At 44.5% G+C, this 19,171-nt stretch overlaps 1 long non-coding RNA gene across 1 annotated transcript; it reads left to right on the forward strand.

Moving 5' to 3' along the window:
- Positions 1 to 461: 461 nt before the first annotated feature.
- LOC146188459 (uncharacterized) lies at positions 462 to 18,597 on the forward strand. Its single transcript, XR_014707206.1, has 4 exons — positions 462 to 591; positions 14,960 to 15,014; positions 18,044 to 18,267; positions 18,332 to 18,597. It is a non-coding gene; the product is annotated as an uncharacterized LOC146188459 (long non-coding RNA).
- The last annotated feature ends 574 nt before the right edge of the window (positions 18,598 to 19,171 follow it).

A 19,171-nucleotide genomic window follows, 5' to 3' on the forward strand; every position in this document is an offset into this window, starting at 1 on the left:
CAGATCAGGTTTACCCCTGTTGGATATACATTGAGAGAGTAGACTTCCGTCAGAAGGATGACCTACCGCGCACAACTGCTATATCGCGGAAGTTGTACTAACAACTGCGTCTGAATTTGAAGAAAGAAATGTGTCTAGATAAGCAGTGTGTTCATTTCCATCGCTTATCCGGCTGTTTTATTCTTGTACCGCAACGTTTAGCATAACAAATGTGGTCTAATCAAACGTCATTTACGTCTCAATGAAGTTAACGAGATACGAACTAATGTGATATTTTAGTTTACAGGGAATCTGACTGATGATTTCGAAAGTAGTTTATTCAGCAAGCATACTAATCAAGACTGCAGAAATGCCTTCAAATTGCCTTGGTATAACCTCTGATTTTTCGAAGGTATTGCTACATTATTCGAAAGTGATTTACTCATTGAAGCGAGCACAACAATCAATCTTGTGAAAGCGTCGCCAGATTGCCTGTACATAATTTCTGATATTTCGAATGGTTTATCTCCAAGCATTCACGTCGTGTGTATCCGCGATGATCTCCGTTTTGCGCCCCCTGGCCCTTATCCTAATCTCAGCCATCCTTGCGTGGTGAGTGGGTTGTAGCGTGTATCATATTAACAGGCAGCAGGAGCATTCCGAGCAGCAAATGCCAAGCATACTAAGAGACGACAAAACAATTCAATGCACGGCATCTAAAACACTTGTTAGAAAGGGCGGCGATGATTTTCGTGCGTTTAGCGCTTGAGTGAATTGTTAATTTCAAAATTGCGATCCTCTCGAGTACTCTAAAACTGCGGCATCGGGAGGCAACATCCTTTGCTTATCAATATAGACAAAATGGTTGAATGAATTGTCTTTGAATTCCGTTTAATATGCTACCTTGCAAGAGCCCGCTCAGAATTGTCTACAAAGTTTCACCACTAAAACGTTTGATTCACGGAGCGTATACTATTTCAGAATATCAAATATTTCCTGACCGGATAAAAATGCCGAAAATTACAGCGTCGAATAGATATTTCTGCATTGCCTCACTGTGGTAATTGGAAGCGCAAATCGAGCGCTTATCTCTCCGGCTTCCTCACCAGTGGCCTTTTTCGCAAACTACCTAAGCTGTTTGAAGCATAATTAAATTGAAATCGCCTGCGAAAACAAGACCTAGATCACAGTGATTAACTCAATGAAATTCAAGATTTAGGATAGTTGATAGGTTCTCTTCATTTGGTCTGCGCCGTGACCAGGACCAACTTATTGCTACGTCAAGATAATAGCTCAATATCTGCTGTTGATAAGCTGGAGAAACTCGTATTTATATCATTATTTACAAGAATAGTAACACAACCTCATCTGCCGTAATGTACGTGAAGATGACTTGTGCGTTGGCTTGGAGACAAACTGCATCACCCTCATTGATAGAATTGCACGCAGAGTTCCAGGATGCCCTGAAATAAAGACGTTTTGTTCGAGCGGCAGCTCGCAGTATTAACAATATTCCTACCTGATTCAAATTATGGCGAAATACACTAAACGTTAACAAGCGTTTTTCCTGGGTGTTACAAGGTACTCTGGCACATGACTTTAAAAATGTTGCTTCGAATCATTTGCGTCATACAAGTACACCTAGGCATTCATATTATTTCTAAGCTTAGCTGGAAAACTGCCGTCGTATTTATTACCAACAAATCTAACCGCTTGCTATTCAACCTAAGAACAGAACTAACACTTAGGTTCTACTAGCACCATGATTCTCTTTTACAAAATACTTGTTGGTTCGCAGCTTTATTACGCATCATCAGCTTGGAAACACAGGACCCATTTGTCCTATGTCCGGACACCTGCGGAAAATAAAGTTGCTTCTTTCTCTCTCTCTCTCTTTGCGACTCGGGCACTATATATTAATCTCATTACCCAGCTAGATATTATTCAAAACAAAGCAGCTTGCTTCATCTTCCCCAATTACCACCCTACTACCAACATACTATGGAAACAAATCTCAACCTGTTAGCTCTCGCATCTTCTCGAAGGTTCGCACGTATACGTCTCTTTCAAACAAATCTTACCATGATCTATATACAAAAAAATGCTCATTGCGCCTTTGCATGTATCATCTCACATAAACCACATTCACAAAGTTTGCATAATTCAATGTAATAATAAACGTTTATCTCTCTCCTATTGACACTGCCCCTAATATTTGATTATTCCACTCTACCATGCGCGATGGAGCCCATACAAAAATTTTCATTTGCATTCTATAAACATGGCTAATTTTTTTGTGCGTTCGTTTTCACTGCACTAAGTATTCAAAAACCTTGGCTCGAAATTAGTGATTGAAAATTGTATTGAGATACTTTGTTACTCTTTCTTGTTACATGAAATATTCATACACAATAAAGGCAAAATTTTATTTAACGAAACCGCATTTTACGAACTGACCAATTTAACAAAGATATCCCCGATAACCCCGCAAGGACCCATAGAGTCCAATGCTTTGCATGGTCAGGATTCGGTACCAAACGCCAGTAGTTTACAAAACCAACACCACGCGTCCTATTGAGTTGATCTACTCCTTCTGCTCTTACAATCTTCCTCCCTGTCTAATAAATTAAAATAAAATAAAAAAAAATAAAATAAAAAAAAGTGTGGGCCGTCTACCGACACCGGGTAAAGGATGCCCCTGATCTGCCGAGGGAATCAGCCGGAGCAAATTAAGGGGGAGAGAAGTGAGGCAGAAGATGCCTTCGACGCGCTTGAGAGTTACGAAAAACATTGATTAAAAAGCGCATGCAAGCAAAGGCCAGCTACGTTTTGCGGGAAGTACATTTGTGGCCCCTGGGGCCCTTCTTTCGGAGCTAATGTTGGCTGATTCTTTTCACAGGTGCTCGTGGTGTCGACCGCTTTCGCGGGCCGCAATCTAATTTCCGATGCATTTCCGCTTCGCAAATGTGACGATGCGACACTTCCTGGACGCCAATGTATCGGATTACGTGATAGAAAAATTCATTCCCCAATTTAATGTAGTTCCCTATTTAACGAAATGATTCGCGGCTCCCTTCAACTTCGTTAAATTGAGTTTTAACTGTAATACTTTTTTTTTCTCTTTACTATATGGGCCTTATTTAAAAAGTACATTTTACTTGTATGCTTTCTTCTTGTTATGCATATTTTGCTATACCTTGTTTTTGTGTTGTAGTCATCTTACTTCCTTCTTTAATATGTCTACCCTGAGGGTAATAATAAATAAAAAGATAGGACATGGGCAATATACTTGACAAAGTAAAATATTGAACAGTCGCTGCCTAGCTCATTAAGTAGAGATATTCACGAGAAATGCGAAGCCCGTGGGCTCGGATCCCACTAATCACATATAATTATTTTTCTTACTTTCCCATCAATTACGTACATCATTAGTCATTATCTAACATTAACACAATATTTAAAATATCGCCTATGCTTGCACTGCACCACCACGATGAGGCTCTTTATAAAATTTGTCATCATGGTCGAGAAATACTTTTTTCACGACGGTAGTAAATCAGTCAATAGCTGAACGTGACCTCCAGGAATTAATTCAGGCATATTAGTATCCTGCATTATCGTCTGGTTCAGCTTTAGTATTCAGTTAATAACGTTCAATTTATTTCTTATTATTTTGCTTTGGTGTAATACTCTCGTCTGTAATAAATACGTCCGTGCAATATTTAACTGAACTTTTAGAAGGAGCCATAACAAACACCTTTTACAGTTATATTCTGTCGCTTTTTTTTCCCTCTGAGAGTAAGCAAGTAAACATGAGAATAATAAAAGTACACGATAAGTTATTCGCCACTTTGCGTACAGTATATCTGGAAATATCATTGGTCGCAAATATTGGATTTAAATTTAACCACTATCTTTAGTCCCCCACACGTGTGTTCTCTAGAATAACCTGGTGCCGATGGCATGAAATCATAAAATTATCTTACATGCTTTTTTCCAAATAAGTAAATTTTTTATCCTCCTTGATGCACAGGAGAATGAAATCATTCATTTATTTATTTGGTTACTATCAGAGCCGCTGAGGCGTTACAGATAGGAGTGGTAACAACAGATAGTGCCATAATTATTTCTCCGGTCTTAATGTCGGATATATAATCGTACAAGGCAGTAAGAAACCGAGAACAGGCCGAAGACGCTCGATAAACTTTACACGCCACAAAGGCATGGCAGCAACAATCGAAGCTTGTCGAACAGATTTCATTACCTTCACTGCAGAAAAACGCTTTCAGCAGATGTGCTAGTCAGAATTATACCAGCTCCGTCCCCTGGTAACAGATTGTTACGCGGAATTTGATAGAAGGGTTGTATTAAGGACTTACCAGGAATAGAGTCAAGCAGCCAGGTTTTGGTTACGTTGGTTAAGTGCAGGTGATAACTGTAGAAGGCGCAGTTCAAGTCCTCAGAAATATTCCCTAGGCTCCGGGCACAAACATTTAAAGCTCTTAGCACTTTATAAAAAGCAGAAAATTTGTCATGGTGAAGAGAAAATCAATTTTCAACTTCGCTTTTTCAGATCTTGTACTCGGACAAAACGAATAAAACCCTTTTACGCAGCTTGTTTCGAAAATAATATTTTGGATGAACATTTTTGTGCCTCTAAGTTTCTATGGCCTTTCAAGCACACTTTGCCTTTTCTAGCGAAATCGTTAAAGGTCGAAATTACTGGTCTTCTGGATTTCTGCTACGTCTGTGTATCCTGGCGACAGAGCAGCATGATTGACTTAGTTTCGAAAGAAAAGATTAAAAGAGTAGAAGGTGTCGCTGTTTCTTTTATCTTGCTGTTTGATGCCCAACACGATAGCTCCATGTTCGCGAAGAAAATCGGTTAGTTTTAGCCTGGTGTTCAAATACGTGCTCTAAAATAATATGTTATCTTAAGGGCCGCAATCCGCGCTTTTTCCCGCAGCTTTCCTAGAGGAGCTTATAACGTTCAGTTGTTCGACATTTGTCCTGCTTTCTGTGGATATGAAACGATTGCGAATGTCATTAAATGAATTCAACATAATGATAGTGCCATTTTTTAGATAACAAACATTTACTCAATAGTACAGGTGACAGCTTGAATTCAACGCGTACATAGACGAGCAGCTTAAACGCCAAAAATTAGCTGTGGTTTAGCTTGTGGTTAAACCTGGAGTTATGCGAGAGCTACATCTGCATGGAGCACATCACAACAGGCAAAAAGCGAATAGCGTGAAGCACAGCATCATACACTGAATAAAGCGGTGATCACTGCTCTCTGGCGTGTTACACATGCGGAAATTCACCGGCCATGACTCAAACATCTCAAACAAGCCTCAACAGGGAGGCCGCGCCTGTCTCGTGAGAAATCGATCACAATTTTCTTCACCTACCGTTAGGATAATGTTAGTGATGACAATGACAATGCAGTGAAAATTATAATGATAATACTAGTGGTAACAATGCCCTGCATTTAGTCCATAATAATGACAGTAGCAATAGCGATGATGATAGTAAGGATGGCAATGCCGATGCAGTTAAAACAGTTCTGTAAAGTGGCTTTCGTATTTCCGCCCTTAAGCAGACTTTATCAAAATCCTATTTTTTCCTTCTTCAAGGAGGCGGCCTCCGGCATGAACCTCCTCGTGTAATTATTAGAGCGTTTCAGCAGCCGTACGACAACTACGGTAACGCGAGTTCTGGCGATGATAGTGGACATTAATAAAACCCAAATGAGTAAGTTGTTGTCTTGTCTGAAGTGCTTTTTTAAAGCTGTCATATAAATAAGAAATTTCAAAACAATTTTTTTTTCGATTTTTCTCGACGAGATCGTTTTTTTTTTGCGCTGTTGCCGCGCTGTGAAAATATGCCAAGCTATGCCAATCTACTCCCTTAGGCTGTTTTGTGTTATTCCTTAACGTGCGAGGTTTCTTCGCTCGCGAGTGGCAATTTCTCTTTTGTGTGTGTGAGTCTACGATTGCTCAAAACACCTGCCACTGTAAACTGCTGCCATAGCCGCATATAGTGTGCCTGGTGACGAACTTTTACTCGGCGCGTTGAAATGGGAAGAGATTGAGGCCATTTTTTGTCATTACCTGAGCCCGCGCCCCACCGCAACTTTCGCTAGCGTTGCCTGACCGAAATGGAACACATAGATTCAAAAGAATTTGTGCAGATGTTAAGATCCACTAAGATGGACTATGCAAAGCTGCTGACATCGCTTCTCATCCCAGAAAATTCGTCAGCCCGCAGTGAGTCAGAACACCCGGCGATGAGGCGCTCGGGATGGTACTTCGTCGCCTGGCGTACCCGAATCGCCTGTACGACTTGGAACTCCTATTTAATAGTCACATAACTTGATAGGCACACAATTTAGTAGGCACAGAACAGGGAACAATTATCACGGTGAACATGAAAACCAGGTTAAATAATTGTGTAAAATAATGGTGGGATAGAAAGAACAAAGATCATGGCGTCTTGCCCTATCAAGTCCTGGGGCATCAAGGGACAAGAAGTGGAAGCTGTGACAGATTTTCTCTTTGGGCTCCAAGATTACCTCGGAAGGAGACTGCAGCCATGAAATTAGGAGACGCCTGCTTCTGGGAAAGAGAGCAATGGTTAGTCTTGACCGCCTAGTGAAGAGCAGAGAAAGAGAGAGTCTGCCAACCAAGATCCGTATAACTCGTGCTATGGTCTTTCCAGTTGTGATGTATGGATGCGAGAGTTGGACTGTGAAAAAGGCTGACCGCCGAAGAATTGACGCGTTTGAATTGTGGTGCTGGCGAAGACTCTTGAGAGTTCCTTGGACTGCCAGAAGATCAAATCAGTCAATATTGTCGACCATAAACCCTGACTGCTCATTGGAGGGTCAAATTCTAAAGTTAAAGCTCAGCTACTTTGATCATCTGATGAGAAGAGAGGAGTCGCTGGAGAAAGATTTGATGTTGGGAAAGGTTGAGGGTCGCCGGAGAAGGGGTAGGCAGCGAACGCGATAGTTAGATGGCATCCTCGAGGCACTGCAGATGAAGTTATGTGATGTTAGGAAGATAGTGAGAGACCGGAAAGCGTGGCGTGACATGGTCAATAGGGTCACGAAGAGTCGGACACGACTGAACGACTGAACTGAACTGAGAAAGAACAACGAACGCTTGAAAAGGTGAACATGAAGCCTTGTCATAAACTCAATTTCCAAACATGAAAAACACTTTACAACTAAGGTTCGGACATTGAAAACATCAGAAAACATTGCACAGCCCGTGTGCTCATTCAAGACGTCTTGTACCCCATCGAGTCTATTCTTTTGCCGAACTGCTCGTATGATATCATCCTCGGATACGATTTTCTATCGACTCATCAGGCCGTTATTGACTGTGCTCGTGCGCAAATTGCCTTCGCCCCCCCCCTCTGTGATGCCCCCTTCTGTGATACCCCTCCCCGCACTGCAAAACTTTTCGTCGCCCATGACACCGACATTCCTCCGTTTTCTTCTGCCCTCGTACCACTGTCTTGTGAGTGTGTAACTCCTTTGACTGCGATTTTTACACCTTCCGAAGCCGCCTCCCGTCATCCCTGCCTCCTTTTTGCGTTCGCAGTTCTCGAAATTCAAGACGGCAAGAGTGCACTTTACGCCTCGAACCCATTTTCTTGCCCAGCAGTCCTGCTCCGTGGCGAATGCATTGTATGTTTTGAAGAGCTTGATCCCGGTCATATCACCACTCTTGCTGACTCAACCCCCTCCTTCGACGTTAGTCTGTGCTCTTGCGATGTTGCGACCGCTTCGACGCCCTCCGACGTTTTCCAACATGCTATTGATGCTGATCTTCCACTTGCGCAACGTGATCAACTTGTCGCCCTCTTGCAGAACTTCGCTTCTTCATTCGACCTTCCACAAACTGACTTGGGCCGCACGTCTGTCGTAGAGCACACCATCGACACCGGTAAAACCGCACCTTTGCGCCAGCGCCCCTATCGCGTGTCGGCTTCGGAGCGCCAAGTAATTGCTGATCATGTGGACGACATGCTCCGTCGTGGTATCATTCGGCCATCCCACAGTCCCTGGGCATCTCCAGTTGTGTTGGTACCTAAGAAAAATGGCTCCTTCCGGTTTTGTGTCGACTACCGCCGGCTCAACAAGATCACGCGCAAGGACCTCTATCCTCTACCACGCATCGATGACGCACTGGACTGCTTGCAGGGCGCCGAGTTTTTCTCCTCGTTGGATTTACGATCTGGCTACTGGCAGGTGCCAATGGGTGACGCTGACCGCTCTAAAACTGCCTTCATCACACCAGATGGATTATATGAATTCAACGTCATGCCCTTTGGGCTTTGCAACGCCCCGGCCACATTTGAACGCCTCATGGACACTGTGCTTCGTGGATTCAAGTGGCGAACCTGTCTTTGGTATCTCGATGATATCGTAGTCTTTTCTACCGATTTTCAATCCCACCTGCTCCGACTGAAGGACGTTCTCACTTGTCTCGCTACCGCCGGCCTCCAACTGAATCTGAAGAAGTGCCACTTTGCTGCTCGCCGACTAACTATTCTAGGTCATGTCGTTTCTAAGAATGGCATTCTTCCCGATCCCACCAAACTTCGTGTAGTTGCCGAATTCCCATGCACAAAATCACTGAAGCAGCTACAAAGTTTCATCGGCCTGTGCTCCTACTTTCGCCGCTTCATCTTAAATTTCGCCTCTATTATTGCTCCTCTCATCCAGCTCCTCTCCGGCAGCTCCGGCCTCTCCGCATGGACACCTGCTTGTGTGACGCCTTCAACACTTTACGCCGTCTTTTGGTTTCGCCTCCCATCCTCCGCCACTTCGACCCGAATGCGCCAACTGAGATTCACACTGACGCTAGCGGTATTGGGATAGGCGCCGTTCTCACCCAACACAAACCTGGTATCCGAGACTATGTGGTGACGTACGCAAGCCGCACCTTGACCAAGGCAGAGTCCAATTATTCTGTTACGGAAAGAGAATGCTTGGCCATTATTTGGGCCATCGGCAAATTCCGTCCGTATGTCTATGGCCGACCATTTTATGTGGTCACTGATCATCACGCTCTGTGCTGGCTGGCGTCCCTCAAGGACCCGTCCGGCCGCCTTGCTCGCTGGGCTCTTCGCCTTCAAGAGTATGACATTCGTGTCATATATCGCTCAGGCCTCAAGCATACTGACGCGGACGCTCTTTCGCGCCCACCGCTGCCTCCCTCTTCGTTGTCTGATGAGATCTGCGCCTACGATTTGTATTCGCTTGCCACTATCGACATGGCCACGGAACAGCGGCGCGACCCGTGGATATCTACACTTCTGGACTTTCTTTCAAGTCACTCTCCAGGTCGTTTGTCTAGGGCGCTTGCCCGCCAAGCTCACCATTTTTCAATTCGTGACGGGCTGCTCTATCGCCGCAATTATCTTCACGACGGAAGGAAGTGGCTTTTAGTCATCCCCCGTCATCTCCGCGCCGAAATTTGTGCTGCTCTCGTTACTGATCCCCAGTGCGCCCATGGCGGAGTGTTGAAAACCTACACGCGCTTGCGTCTACGCTTCTTCTGGCGTAGAATATACCGCTTTGTCCGCCATTTTGTCCGCTCTTGTCAGTCTTGCCAACGCCGAAAAACTCCTCTCAAGTCTCCTGCTTCGTTGCAGCCGTTGCCCTGTCCTGCCCGTCCGTTTGATCGTGTCGGCATAGATCTACACGGTCCCCTTCCAACAACTTCAGCTGGCAACCGCTGGATTATCGTGGCAGTGAATCATCTGACCCGCTACACTGAGACATCATCATTGCCCTCTGCTTCCGCACGCGACGTGGCTACCTTTATTCTGAAAAACCTGGTTCTTCGCCATGGTGCCCTTCGCGACTGCTCAGTGACCGCGGACGCGTTTTCTTATCAGACGCTCTTGAGGCTCTCCTGAAAGAATGCCGCATCATACACCGCACCGCTACCTCGTACCACCCTCAGACGAATGGACTGACAGAACGTTTCAATCGCACTCTCGGTGACATGCTGGCTATGTACGTGAACACCGACCATTCCAATTGGGACCAAGTTCTACCGTTTGTTACTTACGCATATAACACCGCGACACAGACCACTACTGGATTCTCTCCATTATTTCTCCTTTACGGGCGCGAACCACCCTGTACTATGGACACACTTTTTCCCTACCGCCCTGACGTTTTCGAGTCTTCTCCGCTATCCGATGCCGTCACGTACGCAGAAGAATGCCGTCAGCTCGCCCGCTCTCTCACAACAGAAAATCAGTGGCAACAAAAATACCTCCGTGATACCGGCGAAGCTTCGTCATATCTCCCGAACTCTCTGGTGTGGCTCTGGGTGCCCTCCACAACGCCTGGCCTTTCAAAGAAGTTTCTTGATCGCTACCACGGGCCGTATAGGGTCCTCCAGAAAACATCTGCAGTCAACTACGTAGTTGAGCCCGTCACGCCCTCTGCGGACTTGCGTCGCCGTGGTCGTGAGACAGTTCACGTTACCGATTGAAGCCATTCTATGACCCCGCTGTGCTTTCCGCGCCATAAGTCGCCAGGATGGCTCCTTTTTTTTACCCGGGGGGAAATGTATTGTGATAGTCAGCACTTTAGCCATCGACATGCACCAGTGCGTTGTGCGACGAAGACAAAGAAGTACGCTGGGCTCGCCGTTGCAAGGTCCTCTCCTCACAGCTCTCCATCTGAGCGTCAATAAACGCCCTATTACAACAAGTGCTCTTCTATAAACGCGATTTCATTCGATGAAAGCGAAATAGACGGAGTTCTAAGACATTTCTCACAGGTTTTAAAACGGGAAATCCTGCAATGACCTTCGTTTGCTGTCTTATTTCTTTATATGAACAAAAACATGCAAGAAAGAAAGACAGGAAATAGATATGACAGAAAGGGTGGTCATTGAAGCTTTTAAGCATCATGCTGTAGCTGACCCAGCGTAATGAAGTCGTAGACGTGTTTTACACCCGGGAGCAATATCAAACTCTTTCATGGACATGTATTTGAGCAGCACGTGTTTCATGAAACGCGTCGGAGCTCGCTTCGTAACGAGTGGTTACAAACGTTTGGCGTTTGTACTCACACTGATGCTAAATAAAAGGGTAATAATAATAAATAAAAGGGTAAAAAGACAAGGACCAGAAGTGAACACCACAAGCGCAGACTCGCCACTGATTTGTATTTGAAAAAGCACTACTTATGTAGTTTCAACCTGTCAAGCTACCCGATAAGCACAGCCTAAAAACCTGCCTTCATTCTGATACAATCTGATTGATGGGTCACTTACGACTTCACCTTTCTTCTTTATTCAGAACGCCTCGGCCAACTCAGGCGTCATTTGGTTACGGCTCCTCTTGAAACATTTAGTATCTGTGAACAAAGTCAGCCATGGCTTATCACGCATCTAGGCATGCGTCACAGTGGAGGGGTAAATTTGACCCAGTACCTGATTTCATCGAAAGCTGGTGTTCTTGTAGGTGATCATTCAGACAACGCCCTCTCTGTCCGGTATAAACCCTGCCACAGGTGAGGGGACCTCATAGACATAACCCATCAGGCACCTGGCAAACCGAGCGGCATGACGCTTGACGAAGTCCGTCTTACTCTTCCCTTTGGACGTAATCCGAAAGCACGATGAGGCCAACTTGCACGGTGCTGAAAAAACAACTGGCACACCGTGGCGCTTTGCCACATTCTGCATATTGTGCGAAACCCTGTGCACATACGGCAGGACTACTGGCCTCATTTCCTTAGAACGGCCACTATCCCGGCACGTCCTATCCTTTAACTTGCGCAGAAGTCTCTGCCACAGCAACAATGACCGAAGTAGGAAAACCAGCTTTCTTCAACCTAACAACCTGATCGTCTAGGCTCTCGTCTACCAGGTGTGCGCATGACTTGTACAAGGCGCCTTGCAAGCAATACGTTCCGATGTGCCCGTGGCGAATACATCCAGCACACGTGATCCGGTGTTAATGTCAGGTTAATATCTAGCTTGTTATGGTCCGGCAATTCGTGGGTAAAGGTTAGACCCTTCCCATATCGTGTGAAAAGTGAAACAACCCCTTTCACAGTTACAGTCACAGTTACATTGGGTTGATATTTAAGAAAAACCAAATAATTGTCAAGGTGTCTAAAATTTTGAGGGTTGTTTCGTCGTCCAAAATGCGCATCAGATCACAGTCAGTGCTACAAGCAGGAGAGGAGGAAAATACTCTCTAACCAGATTCCTTGCGTCAGCCCATTGTTGCCAGTACCGAGTAGGCTGTGCATTCGCACGCTTCACGCATAGCAGAGCGGCCTTGCACCTTGGTATATTGTCGTTTGAGAGACTTAAATACTTTTTTTAGCGCCCATTTTAGTGGTAATGTCATCGGGACAGCAATGCGTGATCCTGGACTGCACAAACTATAAAAAAATCGCAAGATGATTGCTGAGGGCGTATGCGGGAAGCATGCATCGACGGTCAAAGTTCGGCTGTGATATGTGTTTGCTTCACCGCTTTCCAGTCTATCCTGATTTAATTCGCCTATGAACGTTTTATGTAAGCCAGATAGACTTAGTTTCAATGACGGGCTCACGAATATGATGCCCATTTCACTTCCTCCGCCGTAGTAACCACGCACGCCGGGCAGGCCGTGCCTCCTCCAAGCTCTCTGCGCCAACGATGCGGTGGGTCTCTTCCGCCAGAGCAAGAAGAGCGTGCTAAAATCTGTTCTTCACTTAAACAATAAGCCAACCGCAAAAAAGAAAAAAATATTTCTTGGGGATTTCTGACCCATACCGTGTTATTGATATTGCAATACAAATAAATTACGCAACACATTGCCGCTGGTGCGGCGCGAGGGTCATCGTCTGCACGCTGGCTCCGTTGCTAAAGTGTCACCGAAATTGACATCTTTCTTTTACTTATACTATGGGATCGGCAGTAAGGCAGTTCCATGAGAGACCATTTACTCTAGCGCTGAGCAATTACAAAGCGCCGTCGGATGTGCATTCGATGCGAAACAATTTAGGCCTAGCGATGACTAGGGAGTAACGCTTGACGGGAGTGCCGTAGTCCGCCGCGCCAGCGGGCGGCGCCGCTTTCGTAAGCGCTGCTGTATGTGCTGCGAATTTGTCGTCTTCGTTCATGATGCAGCTTAGAGTGCACGTTTTTCGACGTTTTGCTCAACAAACGATGCTGCTACGACGTACGGGACAGGGATATACGATGTTGCACCGCGGGACGGACACCAAGGCTGCATAAAAACGTCGACGGATGGTACTTTAGACACTACTTCGTTCATGTGCTCGTCTTTGAATCGTGGTTTAACTTGAAAGTATACACTGTTGAAGCAGGACAGCTCGATCGTATATCGAAGTGGGTCGTACTTCACGTTAAATTAATGCGGCGATAACTGGAAAGCGTCTTTCGTAATACTGTGAAATATTCGTAATATTTGTAATATTCCGCGTTCGGTAGCTGCCCGTATGGTTCATTCGTTGTGCGTTTGTGTGTACAGTTACCATTAAGATTATAAAATACAACTGAAAATACATGGTTCGTGAAAGATACAACAGATACACCCTCCCCGCGGAAGTGGAGTGCAGTCCTTCACAGTCACCCCGGCCGCTAGTGCTGTTTCCAACAGCTGCTGCCATGCCAAGTGGATGGCATACGGTTTGCTCGTGCGCATAGCACCAAGGTGTCGGATAGCTTTCATGAGCACCGCGAAACAGCACTTTTAGACTACCGCACCGCAGCATCAACACGAACAGCAGAGCTCAAGATGGCGTCAAGAGTAGCCCGAGCGGACTTTCCCAGTTTGGCTCATACGGGGCGCCACCATCAAACTAAGATGGCTGCACCCAGGCATCGAAACTAAAAAGATAGGAGCCACACACGAACCCCTTTGTGGTGTTCACTTCTGGTTCTTGTCTTTTTGTGCGCAGTATTATCTTATTTATCATGATTGACCGACTCGCCCAACAACGCACTCTCTTAAAATGCACTGATGTTATCGTTAGCAAGAAGGTTTGGATGCCCAGCACCGTCTTACGAAGATGTAGGCAGCATGGACAAATCCATTGCCCATTCTTTAATCATTTTTGCCTAGACTTCGAGGAAATAGCTCGTAAACGACAATGCGAAACAAACGTAGCTAGCATGATGGTAGTAGCCGCTGCAGCCTAGCCTACTCATTCAAACCTTCAATACGGCGTCGCGTTGCGCGGTTAGTTGAAGGCGGCAGTAGTTTCCTCTGAATTGGAGGCTTTAATGACGATGATGACTTAATTTACCGCAGTGTACTATAACTGGCGCACAGTATGCAGTTCAGAAAAGTCTGACTCACACACGAATCTGGTCAGGTAAGTGGACACTGCTCTGTCATTATGTCATGTTACGATGTTATCAATTTGGATATTTCAAATTAAGTGTTTCGAATAAATTGTTCTTTTATACTCCTTTTGCGATAAGGTGGATGGCTCACTCCGCAGAAGATGTGAACAAGAATGGTGATAGAAATAGGATATCCTACTTTGAAGCAACAAAGACGCGTACCGTATGATCAAGATGAGCTTGCTGTCACTTAAAAAAACAACAACAACAACAAAAAAAAAAAAACTCCATACATTCTGTGAAGCGCCAGGACTCGGATCTTCCTGCGCTCTTTATTGCGTTCCGGATGCTTGTGTTTTGGGGGGAGGGGGGTGTCTGGAGTACAGCTCGTGTGGGAGCGCGGATTTGGTACGTGTGAGTCTGGCTAGTTTTGTCGTTTTGGTTACTTCACAGTGTTCCTCGAAAGTGTTATGCGTTTCCATCAAAACGCGGCCGCCAGGTTTTGCTCAAACCTAACGCCACATAAGTTGGCGAGCGCCTTAACTGTACCAAGTCACCGAGGCTTGTTGCAAAACTAGTTTGAAACCATGCTTAAAACTGCATCTTATTTTCCTTTTTTTTTTTTTCAGGGCGGGAAACGCGCCGAGTGAAAGTATCGAAGGACATGATCGCTGCATCCGGAGAGTAAGACGTCTTTTCCATCTCTCGTTTTTAATCATAATGAAAAAATACTGTTTAATAATTGAATTAGAAGTCGCGACCGTAAGGCACAAATGATTGCGAAATAACAGTATGGTAGTTTCTTCAGCAGAAAACGTTGCTTACGTTGCGCTAATATTAGCCCCACTAGATAAAATGTTTATGAAGCATTTCGAAAGATTTGAGCTGAGTGGCTTCCAAGCGGTTAGTTTTTCGCTTGGAGAAACTCCGCAAAATGTCTTCTTGAATCCGCAAACCTACACTGTGAGTGAAAATTGCTATACAAAGTGAACCTATTAGTATAAGGCATGATAAAACTTTACTAAGCAAACCGTAATGGTTAGGCGGGAATATCCAGGAACCTTTTTCATCATGTCAATTTTCAATCAGGATATTTAATCAGGTCAAGGTCATACCATTTATTTGAAGGTCAAGCGATTGGACAGATTGAACTTCACTGATATATGGCGAATACAAAAATTGACTGATACATGATGAATACACAGCACAAAAATTGAGACAGGACCGTAAAGGATGCGACGCTCACAGCGGCACGGATAGTGAGTGGCAGCAAGAGTTGCAACTAGATTACATAGTCGTGTGCTGAGCGCAGTTCTGGTTCGCTGCGATGTTTCAGTTGAGAGAAACCAAAAGAGGTCCATGTTAATTCCATACATAAGTTTGTGAGTCCAAAAGCTTGGTCGAAAAACGATATGACCTGTCTGTAGTGAAAATTTGAACTGTTATTCACAAACATTTGTGTAACTATAAATAATTGAATAAATTTGTCCAGTGTAGAATATATTCGACAATGGCTATTTAATGATATACGGCTTGAAAATGCACTACAATATTCAATTTTTACTTGCAAATAACTATTTAACTGTAATTAATATGCGTTTAATAAACCGTTCAATTGGTCATGCTGTCACATAGAGTAAGCCATGTCGTCAAGTACCAATTCACCATAGCACACTATACTATGGGAGATTTGTGGCTAGGCGCGCTGAGACGCAGTTTAGCAGAAATTGACAGAACGGGGCGTTTTATGATTTGTGGTTGAAGCAGTAGAGCTACCGATCTAGAATAGTTCGCTAAGATGATGAGTGCTCTTTCTAGGTTCTAGGTTTTGTTTCCCTTGATGTATCACAGACTGCCCAATATTGGTACCTGGCTGGTAATGACCGGCCCTACATAGGTCCAGTGCATTACTACCAATACTGGGCCGATAGTTCGCGCTTCTCCGGTACATTGGTTCAGGAGCACTCTGTTTTAATCATCGTATACATCAACCACAATGTTTAGTTGCTTCTCGCCTTTCATTGCCTCGCTTTCCTCCATTTTGCCGTCCACAGCAACGGTAACCTCCAGGTTAGCAAAGGGGTTTAAGCGTGCGCCTCCCTTGCCATGGTGGGAGCGCCTCGGTGGCGACAAAGATTGTAATGATGCCAGTGATTTGTTCGATGTGGGCGCCCCTTAATGAAGCCCTTGTAGCGCAAATTATTTGGGGTCCTTGCACTACTGCCCGTTGTATTGCCTGTCTTTCGCTCCCTTCTTTATATACGATATGGCGCGAGTCAACTGTCCACTGAGCTAAGAAGTTTTTGCGTCTATGCTTCTGCGATGACCAATTGCTATAGATATTACTGTTGCGTGTTTGCTCTTTTCATCTTAATTTTCATTGGATATTTCTCCCCAGCGGAATGATCCCGTGAGTGCCATGAACAAGTTGAAATTTTGTGCCGCACACGTGCCTCAATATAAATAAGAAACCATTCTACGTATAAGTATTTTGACACAAGCAGAATAAAATTATATTGAATGCTGGCCTGATTATTGATAACGGAATTTACAACGCGAGATAGAAGACCTCGAAATATAACTTTCAGCGCATACCTCGGATACTTATTATGCTTACTGCATGTAATGATCAATTTGTGGAACAAGTTAATGCAGAAGGAACATCAAGAAATGGGTGCTAGGTTCAACTATGCTTAGAAACAGTGTGATAGGCGGCTTGTTTTATCCATTCTTTTCGTGTCGAAAGGATTCCTGGTAATTCCTGCTCAGTCTGAACGATACCATAGGCTTCAATTTCTTCGTATCATGTCGGGGTATGCTGCGGACATGGTAAATCTTATCAGCATTTCATTTCTGTTGGTGGGCGAAGCGTAGGGAAGTGAAATTGCTATGAAAAATTTGCGTCATCTATCGCCAGCTGCCAGTGCACATAAACATAAGGCACCGATGACGCGAATGTAAGCCAGATACGGCTAGTCTAGTTGGAGCTCGAGGTCCTTTTCTCAAGCTCGTTGGTGGCTGGCTTTGGTAGTACAAGGAGCCAAATATTACTTACACATTGTCAACCTTCCAATACGTTGCGAATGAAATGTTTGAGAGACTTGGGTGCCATTCTCCATATCACCTGTTTATTGGAGCAGGAAGTTATCTCAATCATTGGTGAACAAGGGAATAAAAGGGGCTTCGAAGCAAGGCTCGTCCCGTCTTGAGGTTAAAATGAGTTCAAGCGGTTGACCTTTGCATCGCGTGAGCTGCTTTGACGAAGCGGAATTCCCCACATTTTTTAATTAGGATGTTTGCTGAGAACATCATTCATTCCCTGAAAACCAAACGACACTCTCGGCGACAAGACTAAATTCGGACATGATAAAATTCATAGTTCTATCTGTACGCCTCTCAATGCGTGCAAAAGTGCGGTGCTCCTGCAATTCAGAGACATAGTTCCAGTAAACTAAAATTTGCATAAATATTTTCGGGACAGCATACCCAAGAGAAAAAAGACAGCTACTAAAAACCTGCCTAGAGTTTATGGTAATTTGCTTACTTTTCTGCGTGGGTAAACTGCAGCCGTATGCAATTTTATAGAAATAAAGAATACATTTCACGGATGATGTGTCTTTATTTTGCGCCGTAAGTTTTAAGCATGGTCCAATAGCTGATTCAAGCGCTGTTTTTCTAATTAAATACTTCGTTTGTCTTTTTCATTTTCATAGTGCAATCCCTGGGTACCGCAGCAGCCACGATGTAGGTCCGGATGTCTCTGCCATCCTAAAGCAACCAACGTGAATGTCGGGATGTGCTTGAACCCCAGTACAATGTTGCCCTGTGGCTTCTTAAGGCCGCAGATAGGGCATCCAATTGACCCAAGGACGCCTTCTCCAAGAACAGTCCGTCGCTATCAACGAAGACAATAAAGGCTCTTCACGAGTGCGGGAGTGTACGTTTATTTTCATAACACTTTGAAAAACTTAAAATTGATACGTTTCTTTGCTTCTTTGCAGGTTATACGCCTTTAAGGATACTATGCTCATAACGTACCCAGATGATCGGTCAAGGCGTCCCTAGCGGAATTATTTTGCCCTCCCCGAAAATTGTTTGACTGCAGGCGATTCACTTCCGGAATTAGTTGCATACACCCTGTTGAAGTTGTGCTTGGGATGACGTTTTTCAGTAGGTGGCCATTTACGTGACAACATCAATGCAGAAGTGATGGTTGATGTCAACGCTGTGGTCATAACTATACCCAAGTGTTTCAAAAAGGTGCGGCTGTATTTTTAAACCACGCTCTTTCAGATATGAAGACGGCTTCTACGGCTCACAATTGTGCCAGTGTTTTAATCAATTAAATTAAGGAGTGTAATATTAACTAGTAAATTAGTTAACTAATGTTCGATAAATAGCAATTCATATATATACTACAGTCTAGTAGTAGGTGTCTAGTAGTAGTCAGAGATGGGTAGCTGGTCGTTAGCGATATATATACAAGTTTTAGGAATTTTGGTAACGCTAATACTCTCCGCGCTATGCTGGAAGCCTTTTCACTATTAGCGCTAAATGACACACGCCTTAAAAAACTTGCACTCTGAGAAACGCGTCAGGCGTCCTCAACCAACGATGCAAGTTCTCCGTCATTTTGAGCCCGCGTGGGGAAGAGCTTCTAAAGCTGCGAACACCGTAGCGCATGGGAGGCACAAAAACAGGCGTGACACTTGCGCCATTGATTTACAGTGTTGGTGGCAACCTTAGAGGTGAAGGGGATTACGAAAGGCATCTGTTTTGGCGCAAGATAGCCTAAATGTGCTGTGAAGTTCAGAATAAGCGCGTTTTCGGTAAAAAGCAAT

Source organism: Amblyomma maculatum, chromosome 5, assembly GCF_055883805.1.
Source record: "Amblyomma maculatum isolate TAMU_Amacu chromosome 5, ASM5588380v1, whole genome shotgun sequence".
NCBI classification, from domain to species: domain Eukaryota; kingdom Metazoa; phylum Arthropoda; class Arachnida; order Ixodida; family Ixodidae; genus Amblyomma; species Amblyomma maculatum.